A 27232-nucleotide genomic window follows, 5' to 3' on the forward strand; every position below is an offset into this window, starting at 1 on the left:
ACTGTAGGACTTTTCTGGATCAGCAACTTTTCCATTCCACCTCCAGAGAATGGACTGGATTTTGGAGGAGCAGATGTTCCTCACTTTTTGGGCGGTTACAGTTAAAGCCTTAGCAGAGTTTTCCCAATCACAACCTAGAAAAGTCTTCTGAGAATGACATTGTTGCCTGGGGCTTGCTCAAAAAGTTCTGTCCCAGTAAAGGGTAGGGACATTCAGGGATAACAATAAAAGAATGAGTCACAATTCCTTGTCCCAGGTTAGCAATCTGGTCAGTGGTCCATCTGTGTTCTTTGATGCCCCTGTTGTCCCCTGAACTTCCACTGTTTGGTTGGTAAAGGGTATGGGGACTCCCATGATACTGAATGAGTAGTCCCTGTGTCCACTAGAAATTTTACAGGTTGGCCTTCTATGGTGAAGGTAACCATAGGCTCCTGGGGTCCAGTTTGAAGGAGCCTTGGCCTAGCTAATACTCCATAACTAAGATTGGCTTAGGTTTGGGGTGGGGAACTACCTGCATCTGTTGTGGGCATTCAATTTTCCAGTGACTCATTTCTTTGCAATTGGTCCTTTTGTAAAAGTCTCTTCTTTTTATCATGGGGTTCATTGGGCTTATAGTCATGGTGGCGCGCCCCATCTTCTTTATCAGAAGATCATCTTTGCTGTCTCTGTGGTCAAACACTTTCTGCTCTGTTTCTAATCATTTTGACCTGTTCTTTCCTTGCAGCCCCACCCAGTTTTAAAATCTTTCTACATATGTCAGGGGCCCACTGAGTAACAAAGGCCAGGCTAATCACCTTGAGATTTGCCAGGTCCTCTGGGTCTGTGTAACTGATAGGTGCCCAGGAGGTGCCCAGGAAAGCTGAAGGCGATTCATCTGGCCCTGTTCACATCTGTGACCTTAGATAAGTTAGTGGACTTCCAGACTGCCCGTTTCATCCCTTCTAGCAGAGCCTGGTGTTACTGAGTGACCTCCTACCTCTCTCTGGATTGCAGTCCCATTGGAGTCTCCATCTTGGCAGAGTACGGTCAGTCACCTCTGCCCTCTGAACATCAGCCATTGAAGCTGTTCCAGGAGTGCTCCAGTTGCTTTCATGAGAATCTGTTCCCCTTCTTTGGGAGTGATGAGGGCAAGGAGAATCGGCTGAAGGTCATCCATGGAGAGATCATTGAAAAACAGTCAGTTAATTCCTTAAAAAAATTAAGGAATCGGGGCTAGTGCTGAAAGGGGAGGTTCTGGTTCTTCCAGCTGTAGAGCCATGTGGTGGAGAAAGGGCTGTATCAGTACAGATTGCCAGGAAACGACCATAGGGGAGTGAGAACTGAAGGAGGTGGCACCCAGAACCAGAATTGGCAGAGAAATTGGGACTCCCTGGTAAGTCTGGGGAGGAGAAAAGACAGGGGGAGGTAGGGAGGAGCTGTGGGGAGAAGATACACGGAGGTAGGGAGGAGCTAGCTGGTTGGACAGGGAGAGGTGCAAACAGAAGGGCAGATTGAGACCATGGTGGTGAGAATGGAGTGGCAAAGATGGGGGCTGGGGTGGAGGGTAAAGATGATTATACGGAGGAAGAAGGGATTCTTCCTCCTGGGAGCCTTGTGGGATGGTTTTCAGAGGGGTCTCTTTGGTCCTTGCTCCAGGCTCTCGCAGGGTCCATCTGCTGACAACCAAGGCTTGGTCCCCTTGTCGTTGCAGACCACACAGACCTTAATCCAGGGGGATGGGTTAGAAGTTGCTTCAGCCCAAGGCAAGATGTACGCAATCTGATCTGCATGGATGGGCTTACCGAGGGTATCTGAGAATCCAAAGCACCTCAGGAGGACCAGTTAACCCCAATGTGGGTTCACAGGATGTGCATTCAGCTTCACGGAATGTTTGGAAGTGACTCTTGATGATAGGGTAATCATAATCCTCCTTAACTCTAGGGGTAAGGTGCATCAAAACGCTGAGAACACAGACTAGAGGGCGGTTAGGCTTGCTTGTCTTATCACCCACACTGTCCGTCAGTTCAGTCACCTTAAGTCCAAAATAAGCCAATTAACACAGAAGGTACAAGAGACAGAATGGAGACAGTAAAAATGAAGCCAAAGACAGGATAATCGGGACATAAAACAAACCAAGAAGTTGAGATGGGCAGTGTGACATCTCATTGTATGCCCTGGATGGGAGAATACTGGGGTACCACCAAACACCCTCACATCCCAGATGAGAATCCCACACAACAGAACCAGACTATGACTCCCCAGGAGGCCTCTACGGATGCTTGCTGCTTTTCCCAGCACAGTAGTGTCGAGGGTTTTTGCTCTTTTTCTCTTTTGACCCTTTTGGGGAGCACATCACCCAACTCCCAAATAAATCACATGGAGGCTTTTTCTTTCTTATGAATGCCCAGACTTGACTTGGCTTGTTTCTAGTCAGCTTTTCTTTAGTAATTATATACCTTTTGCCTCCAGGCTTCTCCTTTCTCTTACTTCTGTATATCATTTTTTCACTCTTACTCCGTGGCTGGCTGTGTGGCTGGGTGGTTGACCCCCAGAGTCCTCCTCCTCCTTTTCTCTTTCCTTAATCTCTCTCATTTCTCAGACTTCTCCTCCTGTTTATTCTCTCCACCTTCCATCCCCACCTAGCCTTTCTCCTGCCTTGCTACTGACCATTCAGCTCTTTATTAGACCATCAAATGTTTTAGACAGTCAAAGTAACACAGCTTCACAGAGTTAAACAAATGCAACACATATTTGCATCGTTAAACAAATGTTCCACAAGAGAAGCAAATGTAACACATCTTAAATTAATATTCCACACAGCAGCTCACCTTGATAGTCTGCGAACAGAAGGAGCCTTGAGACCTGGGAGCATCTCCAGGCACCTGCTCCTAAAGCGGCCCCACAACCCCAGTGTGTGGTCTGAATCTCACTGGGGCCTCCAGAAAATATTAATCTCCCTGGCCAAGAATAAGACCACCACCATAATTATGAGCCAAATTTGAAGCAAGCTTGATTTTACTGGAGTGCACCCAACAGCTGGTCAATGACTGCCTCCTAAGTTGAGTTATCTCTTGTGCCTCTTTAAAGGAGTAAAATCACAAGTAGCTGCAAAGCAGGTCTGCAGAAGAGAGACGATGGAGCAATAAGGAAATATAGAAAAATCTCCCCCGAAAACCCCACCATGTGATCACCATGTGATTAGAAAGGTGACTAGGAAGGGCACACTCAAAAACAAGTTGAGGTCATCATTTGGGACAGGTGAGGCTCCAGGAAACAGACTTAAAAACAGTAACTCAGCTCTTACAGTAAATGGAAACATGTTTTTAACAATACAGCATAATGGCCCCTGCCTTCAAAATGGAGTCAGGCAGGTTTTTCAGCTGCTGGTCTGTAGTCACACTAGAATTCCTTCCCTGTGTCTGTCTTCCTCAGTTCCCATGTCCAGGCCTGAGGGCCATCAGAGTTGGACCATATCCTGTATTCACATCAAACACAAGTCTCAGGAGGAGGCAGAGGGGCAGGGAGTGGAAGGGCCTTAATTTCAAGGGTTCATAGTTCAGAGACAGTCCCCTTGACAGCATCTGCAGCTCCCACTTTCTTGACCTGGGTGAGGTGGATCCACGGTGTAATGCCAGCTACCTTCCTAACCTAGGGTGAATGGAATCACCAGGTAGGGTCCTTTCCAGGTTGCTTTAGTGCCTCTTTGACTACGAGCCTGACTCAGTGTCCCTGGACTGGAACGTGGGGAAACTGGTGGGTCTCTCAGATAGTCCAGTGATTGGTCTTTGTGGAGGACTGGGGTGCCTGTAGTGACCTGAGAAAGCAATGGTTAGAGAGTTCTGCCAACTGCTGCTCTCTGAGCCTCAGAAGCAGTGGGGAAGCCTTCCAAGCACAATCTCAGAGTGGAGCAAATCCCTCCCTATAAGGGGTGTAGCAGGCAAAAGCAAAGGAAGGAGGCCAATCCATCCTTCTCTGGGCTCTAATGATGTGAGAGTTTTGTTAGAGTTTCTTTTAAAACCATGTTTATTCTTCTTACCTGCCAGGAACTCTGAGGTCTATATGCACAATGAAGTTTTCAATCTATGCCTAAAGCACTGCCTCTTAACTGAGAGATTTTAGCTATGAAAGCCAGGCCATTGTCAGACTCCATTGCTAGGGGGAGGCTAAATTAGAGGAGCAGTTCTTTTTTTTTGGTTTTTCAAGACAGGGTTTCTCTGTAGCTTTGGAGCTTGTCCTGGAACCTAGTTCTTGTAGACCAGACTGGCCTCGAACTCACAGAGATCTGCCTACCTCTGACTCTTGAGTGCTGGGTTAAAGGCATGTGCCACCACCGCCTGACAAGAACCAGTTCTTTAGAAGAGATTTTTATCTATTTGGGCAGTTTCAGTCCAGGTGAGGAATGTTTCTACCCACTCAGAGAAGGCATCTTTTAAAACTAATAAGTACTTTTATCTTCCTGGAGCAAGCAGGGTCTCAGTGAGGTCAGTCCTCCCAGAGTTTGCTGGGGTGTTGCCATCTCTTTGGACACTTCCTACATAAGGGCTCTCTGTTTCTGATTTAATTGAGTACAAACCTGGCATCTGGCTGAGAAATCCCATGCTAGTCTAATTAAAACACAGTGAGCAACTCGGAACTTTCTGTGGGCCCACCTGTGTAGTCTGGTGAAGGTCAGTTACCAGCCTTCCTGCCAGTTTTTCCTGGGACAATGACCTTTCCCTCTGGTGTCCTTCATCAGCCTGTGGGCTTGAGCTGTCCATATCTTCATCACCTTAGAGTCTCAAGCAGCACCGGGTTGGGGTCCGTTGTCAGAATACCAATAGGCCTCCCTAGTTTATGACTGTGTATTAACAGCCAGGTCAGTGGCTCAGCAGTGGAGGGCACTTCCTGCATTTTGCCTAGATGGCAGGGGGCCCTGGATGAGAGACCCAGCCCATGGATTAAATAAAGTCAATCATAAGTCAAGAGGTAGAGAAGCAATCAGTTGTCAGGAAAAAACCACAGAGAGTCAGGAGGATGGATAGAGAGACACAGGAAATAGGAAGTAGAAGGGCGGGTCTTTCTGTTTGAGGAGTTTTGTTTGAGACAGTGTAGGAGAAAGGTCTATTTCTGGGACATCAGCAGAGGAGGAAGGTCAGTCAGGTGTTTTCTCTGCCACTCTGAGCTAGCAGGTTTTCAAACCCGAATCTGGCTCTTGAGTCTTTACTGGTAAAATCGAATGATTGAAATTTTGTTTAAAACCACACCTGATATGAGTTCTGGGACCCAAAGTCCAGTCCTTGCTAGAGCAGTGTGCTCTCTTGATTGCTGAGCCACCTGTGTGTGTGCACTCATCCATCCACACAACCATCCACCTACCCACCAACACATCTACCTACCAGCTCATTCATTCCCCCATCCATCCATTGATTCACCTATGCATGCTCTGCAGTCACCCATCTATCCACCTTCCACCCGCCCATCCACTCTTCCACCCACCTAACAGTACATCCACCCACTCCATCCATTTACACACACACACACACACACACGCCCACCAGCCACCCACCCAGCCCACTGCTCTAAAATAACTGCATCCTAAAAATGAGCAAAAACATCTCAGGGTTTCCTTGTTCAGAAACACAAGAAAGCCATGTGTGGTGACACTGACGTCATCAGCGGTGCAGGAACCCATTCTGTTGTTCTTGTTTGTCCTCTGCTGGTTAAAGACTTACGGGCAAGGAAGAAATGCACTGAGCATCTTAGGGAGTCCCGAAGACATGATGTGATACTGGACAAATCAGGGCCCCTCTTGGTCTCATTAACAAAGTAATTTAATAACAGACATAACGAGAAGAGCAAAGACAACAGACTTCAGCCGGATCTTGGGGGCAACGTGTTGGGGTTTTAAAGGAAAGGAAGACCCCAGCCCTGCCCACCCTGTGTCCACAGACTCATTGGCCCCATATACGGGGACTGCAGGGTATTACAGCAGCCAGCCGCATTCTGGAAACAGCACTGGCAGCAATCTTCCAAGGAGGAGCTGTTCTTCGAGTGCTGCTAGCCCTACCCCACAGGGCCCCTCAGACTCACCAACCTCAGACTCGGTTTCTCAGCCCAGCACAGGAACGCTGAGTTCCACCTCCTTTCCTCAGAACTCTAGGTCATCATTGCCATCAGACTTACGGACTATCAGTCTGCCCAGTGCTGGGCAGTCAGCTGCCTACCAGGCCTCCAGGGTATCTGCGGTTTCCAATTCACAGCACTACCCACATCGTGGGAGTGGGGGTGTACAACAGTACCGACTCCAGCCACTGCAAGGGTCAGGAGTCAAGACTCAGACAGGACTTTCCTAGGGCTTCTGGATATGGGCAAACTGAACTTGATGAGCCCATAGCTGCTTCCTTCCAGCTGCCTCTGGAACCAAGGCCGAGCATATTGCTGGGGAAGAGGGGTACAAGGTGCCAGAGGAATGGGTCTGGTCAGCAAGAAATAAGACTTGTGGTCGTGACTGGCCTCCGGCCCTGGAGAAAGATGTAAATCTTGTCTGAAGCAGAGACTATAAAGAAGTTTCTCCCTGCTGTAAGGGTACATTGTTAACAAGCAAATGGTGTTCCGATTAGTAACGGTTCTAAGTGCAATGACTTGTGTTGAAGCCTATGTCTCCCATCCTTGCCTGTAGCCTGTAGTCACTTGTGCAGTAAGGACATCTTTTTCAATAAAAAAAACAAAACTTTTTTTTCTTTTCAAAAGAAAAAAGTGGAAAGAGCCAATCTCAAAGCCCCAAGCCATCTAAATAGTGTTAGGGTTTTGTGCGCTTAAGGAAATAAAAAAGGTAGGTATGTAAGGTCTGCTGTGAGACAACCATTCCAAGAGCAGGTGCATGGTCAAGGTGTGTCCACCAGGATACTCCCTACCTTTGTCTTAAAGGAAGTGGGCAGAGAGGAATGCTTGCCACCTACTCTGAGGCTTGCCTGGCCCTCTGAGAAGAGCTGATGGTCAGCTCTTGGTTATTTGGGAGCAGATTGGGGTGGGTTGGGCCCCAGCTCTTACCATCTCACTCCTTCCCTCGTTTCAGTGGCTTAATAATAGCATGTGAAGTCAGCAGAGAAGGAGGTGGGCCCGTTTAGGAAGGATCCAGTGGTCTGGGGAACCTTCGAATTTTAGTTTTCCTATTCCCAGTTAATCAGGAGTTGCCGTCCTAAGAGCAGGACTGCCTCCATGACTGAGAAGTGTGCACTCATGACTGCAGGGTAAGAATGGGGCAGATAGGGTTGTAGAGTGGCACCGACAGGGCTGTGATTGTGTGTGGGGTCTGCCCCACATTTCCTTGGGGGATGCTTACGTGAGAGTGGGCAGGTGAGAGTTAACAAATCACCCATACCCCTAACACTGTTCTGGATGAGAGACAAGTGCAGACTGGCTTCTCCCCATCAGTGCATTGTGCCTGCTGTACACCCCTGGAGGAGCCTAGAGCCAGCCCAGGTGGGGTACACAATCTTTTTAAATTCCATATGGTTGCCAGCTTATTTCTTTCACTTGTTTACTGTAATACCTGGCGTGTTTTTATTTATCTAATTTTGTATTCAGCTATAACCATGGTAGGGTAGAGTGTATGACAGTGTGATCCCTGGTGCTGCAGTGGACCGTACTTCTTTTGGACAAGATATACTGTGAGTCTCCCTCCTTACCTCTAATCTGTTTTCTTTCCCATTCCCCAGCCTCTTTCATCTCCTTTTCTACCCTGACCTACAACTATCATATGCACAGACTTCTCTCTTTGTGTGTGACTGTTACAAAATTTCACTTTTCAAAATTGAAATCAGGTGTTTGCTCAAATGAGGGGAGATTTTTCTGTTTTGGTTTTAGTTTTTTGTTTTTAATGCTGAACCCTCAGCATAGTACTTTACTTTCTTTTTCTTTTTCTTCTTTTTTTTTTTTTGTCTTTGTTTTCCCCACAAACCCATCAGTCTGGGAGAGCATTGAGAGTGGAAATCATGTTGCCTGGGATGCCGGTTTCTTTGTATATTATATAAAACGTATGTAAATGTCTCTCCATTTGGGCTGGGGTTTGCATTCTCCCCTTGGCTAAGCCAAGGGGAGAGGCCAGCGGGCAGGCGGCCCTCACCCTGCCTGGCACGTGCAGAGACCCCAGCCACTTTGTGTGGGCAGGGTGCTGTCAAGACCAGACCTCTGGGGGGGGGAGGGTGGGGGGAGGGGGGACTCTTGGAAGGGAAGGAGCATTGCTTCTTCCTCAAGTGGAGTGTTTACACCTTGCTGTAACATTTGAACTTTCACAAGAGATGTAATAATTTTGATAATAAAATTCTTAACCATAAAAAAAAAAAAAAAATAAAGGAAAGGAAGAGAGCTGCCTCTTGCCCCTTCCTGGAAGAGAGGAGGAGAACAGAGAAGAGAAGAAGCAGAAGCCATGCCGCTGCAGGTGAGGCTGGAGGTCAGAGGTCAGCCACCTGGTGACAAGCAGCCACATGGCAGAGAGGGGCGCTTCAGAAAGAGTTAGTGGGAGATTTAAAACATACTTGGACCCTAGTCAACAAAAGAAAGAAAAGGACAGAAAAAGAAAAACAAGTAGCTATGCCTTTCTGAGGCAAGGCTAGCACACTGAGCTGGACCTCATGGTAGCTGCTAGGGACCATGCCACAGGCTGAGGAATCTGGTGGGGAGGGCTGGTGAGCATCATCTTTAGGTGACTGCCTTCCTAGGGGTGGCTCCCCAGTCAGGTCCCTGACCTGCCCTGCTGCATTTACCCTTAGGGAGGAAGAGAGAAGGGCCTCTCTCCACTGGAGAAAGACCCCATTCTTTAGGTCACATCAGCAAGGGGAAGATGGAGGATGAGGATTAATGATTGAGACCCTAAGCAACAGAGTAGAGCCCTGTCAAGGGAAGGGTGGGACAAAGGAGGAGAAGAAGTGGGTGTGTGGAGGGGACTGGCGAGGAAGGAGAGAGGAGAGTTCTAGACAGTGACTGGAGGGTTTTGTGGGAAGTTACACGGATGCTAGTTTGTGGGACTAGTCACAATGCATGCTGGTGCACTCCAGCAAACCCATTATTGCAGTGCTGCCTGATGCTGTATGCAATCCCTTGCAGGTCTAATCAGGGCGATTAACTAAACAGGCTGTAGAGGAGTTTTGCATCGCGAGAATAAGTAGGCATATGCGGGGACATCTGAGAAGTAGTTCGGTATGTCATTACCCCTGTTGCTGAATTAATGCAAACAGAGCACAGAACACTACCAAGTATCCAAAGATGGCCTCTATTATCCTAGAAGAGGCAACTGAGCATCCAGCTTCTGGAACTCACATCCTGATGGGGTGGTGCGGAGGAACAGAACAAGGTCAAAGGGGATGGAAAGAGCTGGAGGGGCATGCCTTGGTGATAGACCCTTCCTCCTTTTGTGAATAAATCTCAGTTGGCATTCACTTCTGCTCTGTAAAGTGGACACTCTGCGTGACAGTGACTTAAGCAGAGTGAACACTCCTCTCAGTACTGGTGAAAACATTCACCAAGTCAGGGCAATGCTATCAAGGTCAGTGCTTTCTAAATCTCTGGGAGTCTCGAGTCCTTTGTTTTGTTTTGTATTTCCTTCTGCCAGTCACTTTTATTTTCAAACAAAATGCCTACATTGTCCACCATGCCTATATCTGCCTACTTATGCCAGTGATGCAAAACTCTACAGCCTGTGTGTTTAACTTATATATAAATTATATGATAGTGTCGAGTTTTCAAAATACCTTTAGCAGATTAAGGGAAGGCTTACCTTGTGGGTTTTCACTGCTAAATTTCTTCCCCTTTCATTTGTTGTTTTTAATTTTCTTCCAGCTGCATTTGCCATGCCCTCTGAACACTTCCTTATATTAAATCTCCCAAAGTCAGGAAGGAGTGACATAAAGTAGCTCATAATGGTTGCTTTGGCATGAAAGCTTCAGAATTGACGAGTGAACTGAAAAATGATCCCAAAACATTGAAGATGAGAGCTAGCATGGACCAAAAAATTCTCCAAGAAGGACAGTGATGGCTCCCTGATGTACTTCTAGGTTGTAATTGTTGCTGGCAATCCGGCTGACTTCTACCGTTCACAAACTCCCAGGAAACGGAAGGAAAAACTGTGTGGAAGACCTGCTGGCTGGATCTGTGAGTCTTGATTTCCATCTTCGAGTTTGCCACAAAGCCACAAAATAGCTGCTATCACCATCGTATCCACGTTCCAGACAGTAGGAAGAGGAAAGCACTTAAAACACATCCCTCCGAACAGAATGTCACTGTTAAAGGACTTACCAAAAACTGTGGGGCCCAGGGCAGCCTGGCTACACATGGCGCCCAGGCCGCACAGCTGCCATAGCAGGCAGCACCAGGTTCCAGGAAAAGCCACAAGCTGGCACCACCAGGAACAGACCATCCCAAGGAAATTCCTAACGTCCCAACCATTGCAGATAGGATCACCCGCTAACACACACCTATCGCTTTTCACCAGGAAACCCGTAGACAAATGTCAGCCAATCAGGGGTCCTACACCTTAGAAGTCCCTCACCCCTACCTTTGCTACTCTAAAAACCGAACCCCAACTGAGCTCGGGGCTCTCAGATCATTCAGATACTTTGGACACATGGGGAGTCCGAGTCTGCAGACTTATGTAAGAATAAAGGCTGTTTGCTTTTACACACAGAACTCGGTCTCCTGGCTGGTTTTGGGGGGACTCGGTCATCTGGGCATAACAGAAACTTCCTTCTGTTATCTCCCACATTTATTTCATTAGATCCCAGGCATCTAGTGTTTTCTTTTTCTGTCTCAGACTTAATTAAATTATGTGTGTCTGTCTGTCTGTGTGTGTGTGTGTGTGTGTGTGTGTGTGTTTGTGCGCGCGGGCGGGCGGGCGCACACATGTGTGTTTGGTGCCCTCAGGGGTCAGAAGATGATGTCAGATCTCCTGGTACTGGAGTTATTTAAAACCACATGGGTGCTGGGAGTCAAATTCCTACCCTCTAGGAAGAGCAGGGAGTGCTCTTGGCTGCTGAGTCATCTCTCCAGCCTCCCCAGCTTGTTTAGTGAGGGTCTCTCATTGGCCGAGAACTTGCCAAGTTGGCTAAACTGCCTGTTCAGAAAGCCCCAGGCACCCACCTGCCACAGCCCCCCCTCTACCCTACCCCAGCACTGGGATTACCAAGTGTGCACCCTTAGGCCTGACTTTTCATGTAAGTTCTGAGGGACTGAACTCAGGTACAATCACTTTAAAGTCTGACCCCTCTCCTCTGCCCATCAGCACCGTTTTTGACAGCCCACTGGCCAAAATGAGTCACATGGACCTTGAAAACGTAGAGGAGGATAAAGGTTTATTCTCACTCTGAACATGCCAGATGTTTTCTGATTTTGTAAATGTGGAGAATTTGGGAAAATGTGAAATGAACACCAAGGCACTCATTGTCTGAACCGGAGAACAGGAAGAGAGAGACACTAGGCCTGTCTTCAGCATTTGAAATCTCAAAGCCCTCCCCCAGTGACACACTTCTCCCAACAAGGCCACACCCCTAAATCTTCTAAGTAGTGTCACTCACTGATGACAAAACACTCAAATAAATGAGCCTCTGGGAGCCAGTCCTGTTCAAACTACCACATTGTGCAAATAAAATACTACAATCATTGCCTTATTTGTAATGTACAGGAGGATTTTATCATACAAACAGGAGATCCTACAGAGACTGACTATAGAGAAGAGTCTATATTTGAACAAACGCCTGGTGATCAAGCAACCTGTTGTGAGGCCAACATAAAAAGTATCAAGGATTAAGCAAAAGAAGGGTACCATGTTCACATCTGCATGGATCTCAATTTCTTATTACAACAGACAGATGTGTAGATTATCCTGATGGTGTTCATACTGTGTTTGAAAGGTGACAGAGGCTTAGACACAGATTTAAAAAACTGAGAGTTTTGATGACAGGGATTTTGTACCATATCAGAATACCTCATACAATGATTTTAGATGATCAGTTTCATGGCCCTCCTGATTTACTAATTCATAATCAGTTGTCATAGACCTCAAGTTACAGAAAATCAAAGAGAAGCCCACATGAAAAAGTCAGCTGAACTACAACAAATACTAAAGTCCCAGCCTCAGAGAGTGTCTGCAGTTAAGGCAAGGGTGTTAATTGGTAGAGTATGGGATCCTGAGACTTGAGATGGGGATGTGTGGGAGGAATCTATTAGAGCTAAGAACTGTGAGCTCTCAGGCTCTCAAGGGTTAATCTCACCTGGGGGGTAATCACTCCACCCTCATTCCCCCTTGAAATGTTATCATTGTCACCTGTGACTGAAGAAGTTCATTCTTCATTGTCTTCTAAACCAGCTGTGACTTTCTCTGAAGGAACTGTCAGGCAACACAATACTGATGTCCCTCAGGGCCACCGATAGTTGCCTCTAGACCTATAACCAGACTTAAGGCACAGTAGGCTGGTAAGAGGAGGTAGAAAGTGTAGTTCATGACAGTGGGCCCATGATCACGGAATCCACTGGTCTCACCCTGTTCTCCACTATCCCGAGGGAGCTGACCTGATGAAAGATGGGATGGTCTTTTGAAGACATAGTTCCAGGGTCAATTAGATGGCAACAGCATGGAGGTCTGGGGCAGGGTTCTCTAGAAGGTGCTATATGCTTTGAATCAGCATCCAGTACATGGTACAGTTCCTCCCATAGCCAGGATCCATGGGTCCAGGAGTCAAGGCAGGATGGAAAAGGCAATATGTGCTCATTACACCCTAGTGACTCCCTAGGAAAAAATTTCCTTCCTGTTCCCCCAACCTTAAGTTTTGCTGGCCTGGCAGTGTTGGCATCATATTGGGGAGCACTCCTGACAGGAGCCACAGCAAACCTTCAATTGAACTGGAAGATCAGGATTCCCGAAGCCACTATGGACTTCTATTGACATTAAAACAACAAGCTATAACTGGTTTTCTGCCCAGAAAGGTGAGAAGAGATGTGGCGAACTTTAGGCTACCTATGTGGCTGAGACTACACCAGCTCCTCACCCAGACCCTCATCTGGAACTTGTTTTCTCAGTTAATCTATAGAACCCATCTTTATAGAAGATAGCATTTATACTTAACACAGAGTTTTGATGTGATCATGTCTTTAGCTTTGCTGTGCACATGAGATTGAGTGAATTATCACTGGGAAACTTCACCAAATTGTTCTGTGGTTAAAAGTGTCCCAAATAAACTACTTGGCATCAGACTTGAAGTTTGAACCACCATCAGACTGTTACCCTGCTGCCCGTGGTGTTTGCAGAGACCCATACAACATGGCTGCATTTAAATCATATCAGGTAGATCAGGCCCAAGGACGGATCAGACACTCCAGGTTGAGGAAAGGGCACAACTCCCTCACATGGGCTTCATAGAATGCAGTCCCCTCACACTGCAGTGGCAGGAGGGGGACACAGCTTAGTGGTAGAGTACTCGCCTGGCATGTGTGAGAATTTAGGTTGGATTCCTCGTGATCCAAAACAGTAAAACCCTTTGACAACAAACAAAAACACTGCAATGCATGACTGCACACCACCCTACCATCTGATGCTGTGTGTGCAAGAACTGAGGACCCCCTGTCCTGCTCTTTCCCTCACTACTGATAGAGCTTACTTGATGGACCTGGACCTGACCCACTACTGTTCCATGCTCCTGACCCATTTCTTGCTGTGGACTTGGTTTAGACTTTTCATCTCACAGATGAATTCTGCATCTTCATTCTCAAACCTGATTCTGGGAGCAGTTCCGCCATAGTTCCTTCCTGACATAGGTCTCGTTCCTTATCTCTGTAGATCCACGTTCCCAGCACACCGTTGAAACCCTTGCACTCTGCAGTAGCTTTCTTTCCTTTACCTGCCTGTACTGGAGAGATATGCAGCCACATTTACAGTGTGATGTCTGATGAGAATTAATACTAGCAATTCAAATGGAAATAAAGCCAGGTAGTGGGGTGCACACCTTTAATCCCAGCACTTGGGTGCCAGTGGCAGGCAGAACTCTGTGAGTTTGAGTCCAGCCTGGTCCACATAGCTAGTTCCACAATAGCCAGGGCTGCATAGAGAGACTCTGTCTCAAAGTAAATCAATAAAAAGAAACAAAAAGGATTGGAATCAAGAACTGAAATTTGCCTTGTTCAAACTGCTAAGGTAGGCAGACTTATACAAACTGCCATCATTAAAACTGCTCAGCCTTACAGTTTTAATGTTATTCAGTACATTCTGACATGGAGAAAAGATGTGAGCACACTCTTCTGTGAGAGGTTACAGGCCAGCGACTGACGGATCTCAGTGGATTCGCCTCTTGGCCAGCACAAAGCCAAAATGAAGACGCCCAGAGGGAAGCAAGGGAAGAAGGACCTATCAGCTGCAGCAGGAAGGAGAAGCAGGGCATCTTCTCTACAGCCGGGCTCTCCCAAACCAAAGAAGAGGTGTGAATTTATGGGGTGGCCACACTTGTTCTTATGGGGAGGGTGCATTCCTGCACATGCCCAGTGTGTGCTGCACAGCTTTATCTGGAAATAAAAGGTCACCTGTCATTGACACAGCGAATACCCTTGAAGGTGCCAGTTCTGCATGGCTACTAACAGTGTGAAGCCAGTGAAGCCACATGAGACCTTGTTTCCAAAGCAAAATATAGGAGCTGGGGCTAAAGCTCCATCTGGAGAGGCTCTCTGCTTCCTGACTGTGGATGCCATGTGAGAGGCCGCCTTCAGCTCCCACTGCCACGGCAGACTCTACCCTCCAACCTCCTCAAGTCACTGCTGTCTCAGCAACAGGAAATAACCAACGCACCACATCACTGTGTTGAACACAGGTTTCCGGTGTTTCTGAATGTTTGGTGGCTGAGGACAACGCCTCATGTTATCCATCTCTCAGGTGTAAAGAAATGCCAACATTAGCATCTCAGCTCTCATCCTAAAGGGAATAAGAGATGGTTTATTCTGGAGTCATTTAGAGTGAGCACGGCCCAGGAACACAAATTTAGGTTACCCAAAATTCCATGTTCCAATGTGGAAGCCTTTTCACAGGATTTGTGCAATTTTACACATCAAAGATAATCATAAGTCAAGGCAGCTTTACAATACATTTGTGGGCACACCAGAGCGGTAGGTACATCGAGAAGTGGGGAGTGGTACTCTACAGGCAAACACACGACCTGATGACATTCTTAGAGCTCTCGGTTTGGAGAAGCTAATGTTCTGCTAAGTTAATAGCTTCAAGGAGGTTTTTATTTATTATCATGAGATGCTAGTTTCGATAGAGCGACAGCTGGGTTATGGCAGCACACACCTTTAATTCAAGCATTCAGGAAGCAGAGGAAGGTGGATCTACAGAGTTCCAGGCCAGCCTGCTCTATAGAGTGAATTCCAGGACAGCCAAGGATAGACAACCAAACCCTGTGTGTTTTGAAAAGTCAAGAAAAAAAAAGAGGGAAGGAAGACAGGAAGAAACTCAGATACTGAGTGCAGCAAGGAGCTAGAACCAGCACAAGATAAAGTAATTAAGCTCTGGACTGATCAAATTCAAAGCTCTGCACAGTATTGAAATTCTGCCTAGTCTGTCTGTCTCTTCAGCCACAACACAGACTCCTGCCAGGAGCTTTGTTGTTGTTGTTGTTGTTGTTGTTGTTGTTGTTGTTCACAGCCAGACAGCTTCTTTTCAGACATTTTTGTTCACAAAAACCAAGTGAACTATTTTTTTCATAATGCAAAGTAAATTAAACCAGGTATAGGGAAGTACACCTGGAATTCCAGCAGCACACAGGAGGCAGGAGGATTCCTATAAATTCAGTGCCAGCTTTGGATATATAGCAATTACTTCTGATAGGCACATGCTGAGAACACATACACACATAGGAACTCACACACACATACACATAGGAACAAACACACATGCACATGGGAACATACATACACATAGGAACAAATGCACATGCACATAGGAACACACACATAGAAACACACACAAAGTGTACTAAAAATAATAATTAAGAGAATTTAGAGGGGCTGGAGAGATGGCTCAGAGGTTAAGAGCACTGGCTGCTCTTCCAGAGGTCCTGGGTTCAATTCCCAGCCACCACATGCTGGCTTTCAACCATCTGTACTGAGATCTGGCGCCCTCCTCTGGCGTGCGGGCATACATCGAGGCAGAATGTTGTATACATAATAAATAAATCTTGAGAGAGAGAGAGAGAGAATTTAGAAGACAATGCCAAGCATGGGATCATGCCTGCAGTTCAAGGAGTTGGGAGACAAAGACAGGAGGATCAAAGGTTCCAGGCTATTTTTGTCTACATAGTAAATCTGATGCCAGTCTGGGCTACATTTTGTGGGGAGGAGAATCGATGTTGATCTTTTTCCATGACTCAGAGTTGCAACAAGGGGTCTCTCTTCCACCTTCTGAGTTTTTGGACATAAGCTGCTCTTCCTCCCCTGTGAGCGCCCAGGTCTGTCTGTTCCGGGTTCTCCCTTAACAGCCTTCTCTCACCTGGTGTGTGCCTATGCTGCTGGGATAAGAAAACATTGCTGAATCCAAAGCTGTGAAAATGTATTAAAATGTTTTCATTTCCTTTTGTAGGAAGGGTCTCATGGAGCTCAGGTTGTTCTTAATATATGTCTAGGGATGACCTTGAACTTCTGATCCTCCTGCCTTCACCCCCATATGCTAAGATTACCAAGTGTGCCAACATGCCTGGCGTCCCCTCCAAGAGCTAAGCAGGACCAACCCTGCTTAGCTGATGGGATGTGGCTGTATGGTCATAGTCCGGGATACCTGGAGTGTGATACAGGTAGAGAGTAAAGCTCCCAGCTTGTAGAAAAGATAAGTACCACGAAGTCACGTGATCTGCTTATTATATATTTCTCATTCTATATAGAAATAGTGCAAAAGGTAAACCTAGGCCACCAGGCAACACAGTCAGCTCTCTGCCCTGCTGATTTGGCATAAGTCCCCAGAATCGTCAGTCATTGACCTGACAGAGACCTAACTTTGAACTGTCACCCTCAGCAGTTTGAGCTTTTAGGGATCTTGACTCAGGAGAAACCGGGATTTGTGGTTTTGACACTGAAAAGAATTTCAGGAGTGGCCTAGATGGCAAAGATATTTCAGTAGGCTCGAGGGTGAGGAGATGTCTATGCAGTGAAAGCGGTCACCCAAGGCCCTGCTGCCAGTGCCACCAGCTGAGCCCACCACCATGCTGGGCTGATCCTCTGCAAGCCTGAGCCAAATAACCTCTACCTCCCTTACACTGAGTCTTGGCATCTATGTGGGAGGAGCCATGAGCAGAGAACTCCAAAGCTATGCTGGCTTCTGGTCAACTGTGATTGGTGCATGGCTCCATGACCTCACAAGGAGCCATTGTGATGAATGAGAGAGGCCCACCCATATAAGGCACCAGCTGGGCCTAGACCTTGTTCTTTGACTGCAGACAAACCGTTGGTTGGCTACAGAGAACTCTACTCAAGACTGAGATTTTTATAGACTTTTGATTTTTAGCGTGCGTCTGAACATCTGTGATCACCACTGACTTGAACATCGTGAGTGTGCTTCCCAGTGGGGTTGGGTTTGTGCCTGAATTTTTACTGACTTGGCTTAGATTTAGTTCATGCCTGCTTCAGTTTATTTCATCATCAACCATTTTCTCTTATTCTCTACACATTCATCTTTGACATTTCATACATTGGTTTGTTTCTTTACCTTAACTTTTGTTAAGTTAGCTGTGAAAGATAAGGGATTTGATTTGGTCGTGCACTTGAAGCATACCCACCTGCCTTATTACTTCCCCTGGCATTTCCCTGTGGTTATAAATCCCCTTACCACGTTAAGACTCTTCTTCTGCCCACCATGCCACTCACTAAACAGAACACTCTCTGGAAAGTCTTGAGGGACGACAGTTTCCTCGTGGCCTCGCAGTGTCACAGACAGGCCATCATCTACGAGTTTAAGGGAAAGGAACTGAGTGTCATGAGGGTGGAGAGGAAGAGGGATGCAGTAGTTGGAGTCATCAGAGAATTTGAGGGTCTGAGTGAAAAGGATCTTGAAGAAGCCTATGTGTTCCCTATCTAGTCCATAGCCTGTCTCTAACCCAGGCTATCCCAAAGCCGGCTGAGTCCACTCTTGTTGTTACTGTTGCTGTCATTAAAGTCCAAATGTCCTCAAGGTTTGTGTGGGAGAGCTTTCATACCACCTCAATTCTCTGGATTTCCAGTCTCTAACAGGGGGTGCTGTTCAGGACATTGTAATGCCCCATGGTAGTGGAACCCAGCAGGGGGAATTGAGTCTTTAGAGGCAACAGGACATGACAAAGCCATGTAAGCAGCTGCTTCAGACCCATCTTCCGAAGTCCCCAGACATGGATTCCATGTCCTCTGAGAGTCTGAGCCATAGCACAACCCATGGAACAAATGTTGCTGCTTCTCAGGGAATTGGTCATGGCTATGAGAAAACCAATGCAGTCCTGGGAGACAGAAGGTGAAGTGGGTTTTTTAAATTATTTTTTAAATTTTTTTTGGTTGTGAATAGCTGTGATTGGTTCATTTCCTCCTGTGACCTCACTGGAGCCATTGTGAGGAGTTGCAGGCTCTGCCCACATGAGGCCCTGGCTGGGGCTGGGGCTTCTCACTCTGCAGAGAAGCTGTAGCTTAGTTGGCTGCAGAGTTGTTGAGCTCAGACTTTGATTCACGTAAACCTTGATATTGCTGATCTACGAAAACAGACGCTGTTCATTGGCTTTGACGTCCAAACAGTGAGTTTGTTTCCCAGGTTGTTGGTTTTGATTTCTATCTCTGAGGTGATTCTTGACTTAATTTGTGCTTTTCATTCAGTTTCTTCTGACTAGTCCCACATTTCTATTCTTAAGCATGATTCCTTGACATTTTTAAATTTAATTTTTCTGGTTCTCAAAGTTTTATTAGTATGGACAAGCTGTAAGCCAGCTATTTCATCACCATGTGAATGTTTATCACATCTACCTGTGCCATCTATTAACTCATAAATCCTTTGAAGCACTTAAATGCTCATCTACCCTGGTAACTATCTTCCATACTTGCTCTGTTGCACCCCAACGCCCTGCAAAAAAAGACCAAAACATATTATGTGTGCCATGAGGTACAGTCCATTTCATTACAGCATCCCAGTGTCGGGGAGGGCTAGCATCCTTTTTTTTCTTCAGACAGGGTTTCTCTGCAGCTTTAGAGCCTGTCCCGGAGCTAGCTCTTGTAGACCAGGCTGGTCTCGAACTCACAGAGATCCGCCTGCCTCTGCCTCCCGAGTGCTGGGATTAAAGGCATGCGCCACCACCGCCCGTCTGAGGGCTAGCATCCTTTAGATGACCATCTATATGAGTTTTAGATAAAGGAATTGAATATGCGAAGTGTGGAGACGCTGTCTGTAGTCGTCAGAATACTTAGAGAACTTTAGCATCCTAGTGCAAAGGACATTGGGGCAGACCATGGGTTCATTCTCTAACTAGTCCATCCCCCTGTCCCTAGCAAAGGTCAGCACAGAGTTGCTGAGTCTGTCCAACTTGTTACTATGGCACTTGTTACCTTGTTACCATGTTACCTGCTTACTATGTTCTTAAAGTCAAAGTGTCCTGCTCAGGGTTAATAGGAAGGGACTCACACTTTCTCATATGTCTGAATGCCTGGGTTCTAGCAGGAGGTGCAGTTTGATGCAGTTTGGGGAAGTCATAAAAGCCCAGAGCCTCAGGAGGAATTAGGTGACTGGGTGCACCAGGGACCTGCCATGTCATGTACCCAACTGCTTCAGACTTATCTTCCCAAGTCCCCATCTCCTCATCTGCCATCTCTCCCTGTCCCCCGAGAGCCTGAGAGGAGAGTTACCCTTTGTCATTTAAGCTGTATTTTGTTGGGGATTTGCTCACAGCCTTGACAAAAGTTATGCAGTCCCTGGAGCTGGGTAGAGAATCATCTTTTGGTCTCTTTGCTGTTACTGGTCCATTCCTCACTGTGACATCACAAAAAGCCTTTGTGAGAAGTTAGTGAAATCTCTTCCTATAAGGCCCTGCAGCAGACTGCGGTTTGTCTTGATGCTGCAGAGAAACTCTTGTTGGATAGAGAGCACCCGGACTTTTACACTTGACCTAATAAACTGGAATCTCCTAATCTCTTGGACCTTGACATTAGATTTCCTCATTGTTGGCTGGATTTTGTGTCTGGTTGTTCTTTTTGATACATACACTCGATGCTTTTTGTTGAGGCACAGATTTGTGCTTATGTGTTCATTTTGCTTAATTGTTCCATTTAAATATTTTTGCCATGTTTTACGTTGGTTTCATTTTTCTTATTTTAAACCTTATCTGTGTGAAACAAGGAATTGTCTGTAACACTTCTATAGATGTAAACAGAACCTGGGATCATTTTCCTCTGCTCTGTGAGATTCCAGCTGCCCCTGGTGTGTGCCGCAAAGCCCCCCATTTCAGTTAAGGTTGGAGCTACTGATCCACAGCTCCAGTCACCATTTCTCTGGAACTGGGAGGGGGGTTGCAGTACGAACCTCATGTCTATTTCTTCTTCAGAGAATGACAAAAGTTGATGTTTTGTGGCCAAGTGTGGACCTCTTCACTTGATTTCCTTACATGCTTGTTAGTTTCCCCATAGAATTGTCCTAGGATTCCCTGTTGAACAGGAAACATCCTAGCTGTCATGTATTGTTTGAACTTGTGTGAAGAAGCAAGGAATCTGATAAAGATGTACAAGTGGATGTTTGTCAAGGACATTGGAGTACACTTAGTCCTGTGTGTGTGTGTATGTGTGTGTGTTGTGGTTGTTTTTGTTATGTGTTCAGCCCCAGGGTTATACTGGCTTTCAAGACTGTGTTTGCAATGATCTTTCCTCGTATATTCTAAAAGCTTCCTGAGGAACACTGGTCTCCGTTATACGGAAAGACCCATCATGCACTCTGTTGGTCCTGGGATGTCCTTGCTAGCAGAAGTTGTGTTTCTCTTTCCATCTCATTCCTAAATTGATCACTTTGAATGTTCTGTAACATCTGGAATTGATCCTCACGCCCAGGGTGGAGTAGCTGGAAGGCAGCAAGTGCTATTTAGGTTTAATAACATCTTATCAATGTTAGTGTCTCTTTTATGACTCAAGAAATCTCTTGCTTACAGGGGTATCAACTCTCTAGAGTCAGTTCACATCACACACACGCAGGGCTCCCTAGGTCCTACTTGTCCTTCTTTCATACTCATGTCTTGTCTCACATTTCAAGAATTTGAATCTTCTCTCTGGGTGACGCAGGTCAAGGGTTTGTCAGACTTCATCCTTTCAAATCACCAGATCTTTGTTTCTTTGGTCTTTGATTCAAACTCTAAGGAACAACTTATTTCATCTCTAATAGTTCTTATGCTTTCTCATAATTGCTTTGGGGTTTGTATTGGCATTTATTTTCTTTTTAACCTCTGACTCCAAGATGTATCATTAGGAGGTTTGAGATAGCTAAATTTTTTTGATGATTTTCATGATGTAGACATTGAGAGCCATAAACTTCTCTTCTAGACTTGCTTTTGTCTTTTTCCTTCTAGAATCTTGTGGCGGTCCCATCCCCCACCTGCCAGGGTGGGGGCCATGGAGGAGGAATGGGAAAAACTATGGGACAAGAACTGGCCAGATTTTTCGGCCCCACAGATTTTTTATGATGAGATGGAGAATACTTCATCATATGAAACTGACCTTGACAGCGAAACAGAGGAGGAGTACTTCTCCTGCCTGGAGGATTTAGATATGGATGACGACAGCGGAGAGGATGAGATCCAGGAGAAGGGCAGCATCACCATCCAGTCAGGCCTCCATCTGCTGTGTGCCCTGAGAGAGAGGGAAGATGATGAAGAAACTATGGGCCCTTGCCCAAGCCAAAGCACAGGTGTTGAAGACACCACTGGTATTCCCCTGATTCAGAATAGAGTCCCTAAGGTCACCGCGGGCACTGGCCCCAGCAGGGATACTGAGGACACGTTAGGCCATGACCCAAGCAAGAGCACAGAAGTTGATGTAACTTATTGTGATCCCCTGAGCCAGAGTGAAGAATCTAAGGTCACCATGGGCACTGGCCCCAGCAGGGAGGGAACCATAGGTGATGGCCCAAGCAAGGGCACAGAAGATGATGTATATGATATATGCTTTGGTGGTCCTGCGCCTCCCTGTCTCTACCCCAAAGTCATCATTATCCCTGGCCCCCCCTGGAAGAGTGAGGAGTCCCTGAATGCTCTCCCGAGACAGATGGAAGACTATGAAGATACCGAGGGCATTCTGCCCAGCCCAAATGTGGACCGTGAAGACAGCTTGCATGGTGACCAAAACCAGAGCCCTAACAACAACAGGAACAGATGGAGCCTTAAAAGGGTGAGGAGGCAAATCCATCGTCTCTGCTGCTGTTTCTGCTGTTGCCTCCTCACCCCAAATGAAGAAGACCCAACCCCCAGGTAAGGGACAAGGAGAGGTGGGAAATGGAGTCCCAGTGAGACCGGGTAGACCAGCCCAGTGACTTCTTGTGTATTTCATCTTTGCTTTTGCCATGGACATGCAGCACCATTTAGAGGACACGAACCCTAATGTCTGTGACCCTAGAAGGAGCTTTCCCATTCTGCCCCTTTATATGGATTCTGGGGAAGTTGAGCCTGAAGCAGACAAGCAGAGGATGCAACCAGGGGCAGTGGAGGGAAGGAGAGGGGTTTGAGCTTAGGAAAGGGAGATCAGGTTAGGCAAGAGGAATCACGTAGAGCGCTGTGGGACAAGAGGCTAGCCCAGTGGTGAGTCCTGCCTATGTCAGAGTCACTAACAGAGTCCTTTGCTTGTGTCTCCTTTCAAGGTCTGAAGAACAGGCCTGGGGCCATGGTTATTAAACCATGGGTCTCGTTCGGCCTGGTGTGGCTTATGAGCCACAAGAGGGGGCCAGGCCAGAACGTTTTAGAGCTATATACCCGAAATCATCACGCCCTGTGACACACTCCGTGACACATGAGGACAAGCTCTGTACCCCTCCTCTCCCTGCAGTGGGAGCTGTTAGCTCCCGCAAGGTAAGCTCATACTTGTTCCAGCACTATGGCTGGGCAGAGAAGTCGGACACATGGCCACCCCATTTTAAAGAGCCAGCCGTCCAACTTCTGCAATCCACGTTATGCAACTTCATGTTCCACACAACAAGGGGTCTTCACCAAGTCGTCCCCTAATTTTTGAAGATCCTTATCGATGACCAGCTGTAAAGAAGTCCATGTAAAGGGTAGAGAGGAGGAGAGGGGTGTGTGGGACAAGGCAAGAGAGAAGAAAATCAGTAAGACAGTGAGGGGGACAGGGCATGACACTGGGGAAGGGGAGGAGTCTGCCCATAGGAAATTCCAGTTCCAGCCAGGCAGCTGAGAAGAAAGAGATGAGCATGTAGGGCAGGGACAGGGACCTTGGGCAGGCTGATCTGGTCAGGAGAAACTCCCTGAAGAGATATATGGAGTGCCCAGGAGCAGAAGACCATGCCTCCCTATGGGGTTCAAGCCAACCCCTTCCCAGGAGCCTCCTCCTCTTTCTGCTCTATCCAACCTCAGGCTGATCTGGTAATGTCTGCGTCCTTTTCTTCACAGCCTCCTGCCACCAGGGTCCATGCTGCCCTTCCCATGTTCCAGAAGTTTAGAAACTTTCACTTTGACTAAAATTACAGGACTTTTCTGCCCACTGTGAAAAGGTAACTAGGACTTGAGGGGGCTGTGGAACATCACCGCTGGACAAGGCCAGCATCCTTGGACGGCTTTGTGTCCAGTGATGACATCCGGGGTCTAGATTGGGGGAACAGTCACTGTCATGGAGCTACAAGGTGTCAGCCAGTGCTATTGTGTACATTCTTGCTGAGTGAGGTGTCTGTCTGCAGAATCCTCATGGGAACCATGCAGGTTGTGAACAGCTCTGTGTCAGCGAGAGCTTCCCAGCTGACAGGGAATCCAGGGTTCTTGTCTGAGGGGATTATTTGGACCAGTGGTTCTCAATATTCCTAATGCTGCAACCTTTTAATACAGTTCCTCATGTGATCGAGACCCCCCAAAAACAGTTACCTTTGCTCTTCTTTCTGATCTTAGGTGAGCCTGTGAAAGGCTCATTAGATCTCCAAAGAGGTTCTGACCAACAGGTTGAGAAGCGTTGAAGGGATGAATTAGTTTGAGTTCTCTGAGGGTCTCTGTGTGGAAGATGAGTTTCTGAAGCCTGGTCTTGATGGAATCCACCAATGAATCGAGCTTTCTTATGTTTGCTGAAAATGCTGGCATTGGTCTTTCTGAATGTGGGTGTTGTGTTAGCTTAGCAAATAGCAATCTACTTCCTCGGCCACCGCTGAGCACAGCTTGCACACACAAGTCTCTGTGGCAGCCTACAGTGCTAAACTCTATTGGTGTTGATGGTGCTGGGTCAGCAGGTCATTCTGAGCAGGGCTTGACACCTGTCTCCTTGTGTCATGAATCGTTTGCCAGATACCCTAGGGCCTTTGAGATAGGAACTTGTTGCAGACAGAAACCTATTCTAGCATTCACTTACTGAATTTGCCCATTTCTGTGGTTTCTACCCTACAGCCTTGACAAAGCACTGTGGCCAAGGCCACTTAAGCGAGAAAGCATGTTACTTAGGGGTCCACAGTTGCAGAGGGGGACAGCACATGACCATCCTGATGGGAATCTCCCAATAGGCAGACAGTCATGGCATTGGAGCTGGAGGTGATAGCTGACACTGATTCTCAAGCAACAGAGAGAGAGAAAAGAGAGAGAGAGAGAGAGAGAGAGATACTTGGAATGGGTTTGGCTCTAGAATCCTTAAAGCTCTGTGACCCCTACTGACACTTCCTCCTTCCAGGCCATACCTCCTGTTCCATATCCAAACATGTTCATCCATGGGGGCCATTCTCATTCAAACAAAGCCACATACTAACCAGGATGGGGAGAGGAAACTCTTGGGTAGCATCACCCTGAGCTCTGACTGTTGCTGTCCCTACCCTTCCGCTCTCCTTGCACTCTCAGAGAGCAGATGACACCACTGTCTCTCTTGAAACTTGCAAACCTGCACTTCCATAAAGATGTCTGGAAGACAGAAGAGACCCTTGCACTCAATTTTATCCACAACGAAGTTTCTTTTGTGGAACCCCTCACCTAGAGGAGCCCTCTTTGCCTCTCTGCACCCAATTGGATGTTTGTGACCACCTCACATAGTCAGAATGGGCTAGATAGTCTCAGAAAAAGAACAAATACCAGGCACACCCCTCAATCCTCATTGGAAGACATAACATACAAAACCATCAGTGGTCTGCCTTATGTGACAATGGAAGTCTGACCACAGTGGCAGCCTGTCAACCAACCCATGCCACAGCCTCTCTGCCAACTTGCTGAAAGAGGTGGGGCATTCAGTGTTAGTGTCTTCCTGCTGCTGACTATCAGACACAGTAGTCAATGTGAGCATAAGTCCTGGACCAGTGCAGGGCACCATGGAGTTTAGGGTGAGCCCTGCCAATCAGCTTCTTGTGTTGGGAAAGTCATCTAAGCAAGCAAAGGGTGATTTTCTCAGCTTTCTCATGAGCCTTTGGAAAGCAGGGGTATTAGCAAACTCTGTGTGACTCTGACATCATGATCTGTCTCCTGTCATAGTGAAGCTGAATGGGAAGCAGGTGGGCAGGTGGCCAGAGAATTCAGGCTGAGCACCATGGAAGGTTAGAATGGGACACACATGTCTGGCCACTTCTCCCCAAGCAAAGGCTGTCTAGCCAGGACAATGTGAAAGAAATCTGTCCCTGACAGACAAGGTTACAGAATCCATTAGGGACACCATCCAGTAAAGCCAGGCTACTTCCTTTCCAGGTCTCAAAGGCACCAGCCTCATCTGCCCTTCGGTCTTACCTCAGGAAAGCATGTGGTCGCTTCTCTGCCCCTTTCAGACAGCAAATCCACACTGCTCATCTTCACACAAGTCAAGAAACCATGTGGTTTGTTTTGTTTTGTTTTTTGGCCAAACTTCCTGATCCCCAGGCTGCTCACCATGGCAGGAAATGGTTAATATCCTTTGGTCTTCCTTAGCTTGCAGGCACTCGTGAGCACATTCAACCACAAGCTTTTCTTGTTTCCCATCCAGAGCTCCAACAGGGGATTGACCACCACACAGGGTCAATTATTCATTTGTTCTGTTGACAACACTTGGCTCCTGAGAGAAATCATAAGATGAGAATGTAGCCATGAAATTGCCCTCCTAGTGACAGGAATAACTCACTCCACCAAGTGCTCGGTCTTCAAACGTGAGGGCGTGGGCTCAGAACCAGCTGCCACATAAAAGCTTTGAAGGCCAGTGTGAGCGTATCATCCTACCTCTATGGAGGTGGAAGGGAGAAGTCCCCTAATCCTTGTACAGGGGTCTAGAGTTACTGACAAGTCACAGGTTCAAGGAGAGTGTCTCAGGAAGCAAGGTAAGTGTGACACTTGACCCCTCCTACTCACACAGGAGTGGACAGGCGGTGCTCCAGAAGACATATATGAACCAGACACACACCCAAGTTGGGAGGCATGAAGAAAAGGGAATAGAAAGAAATGGGTGAAGGCTTCATCTTCCATTAATGATTGTTCTTAAGTGCGGGATCTATTTCTCAACCTGCGATAACTGTGATTTTGTTCACAGCATTCTAGGCTCCTGCATAACTGTGGATTCAACTTCATTTTTCTCTCCTCAGATGACTCTGCTGAAAATCACGGGTCGCTTGAACCTTTGAAGAACAGCGTTGTAACCTGTTGTAAGCTGCCTCTGTGGGACAACAGAATGGCGGCTCATAGCTTTGTGTGGAAGCCTTTCCCACAATGTCACGGTCGTAAGGAACTCACTGCTGCTTTCCACCGTATGAACCCACTGCTGCTTTCCACCGTATGGAACCACTGCTGCTTTCCACCGTATGGAACCACTGCTGCTTTCCACCGTATGGAGCCCACTGCTAATTTTCACCGTATGGAGCCCACTGCTATTTTTCACTTGATGTGGCACATCAGGACTATGTTCCTCTCTCATAGTTGAAAGAATTTTTTTGTTTATTATTTCATTATTCAATAAATAAATTCCTGTTTATTATTTACTTTATTAAATGTTGACTTGATTTTTATCCTGACCCGTGGGGCAATATTATACAGGCCCTACATTGTATGGCAACCAAACTTACAGGCCAGCTCATACTTGTCTACATGGAAGGTGGTCACATGACTTCCAGACAGGATGTCGCCATCCT

The sequence above is a fragment of the Arvicola amphibius genome, chromosome 15 (assembly GCF_903992535.2).
Source record: "Arvicola amphibius chromosome 15, mArvAmp1.2, whole genome shotgun sequence".
NCBI classification, from domain to species: domain Eukaryota; kingdom Metazoa; phylum Chordata; class Mammalia; order Rodentia; family Cricetidae; genus Arvicola; species Arvicola amphibius.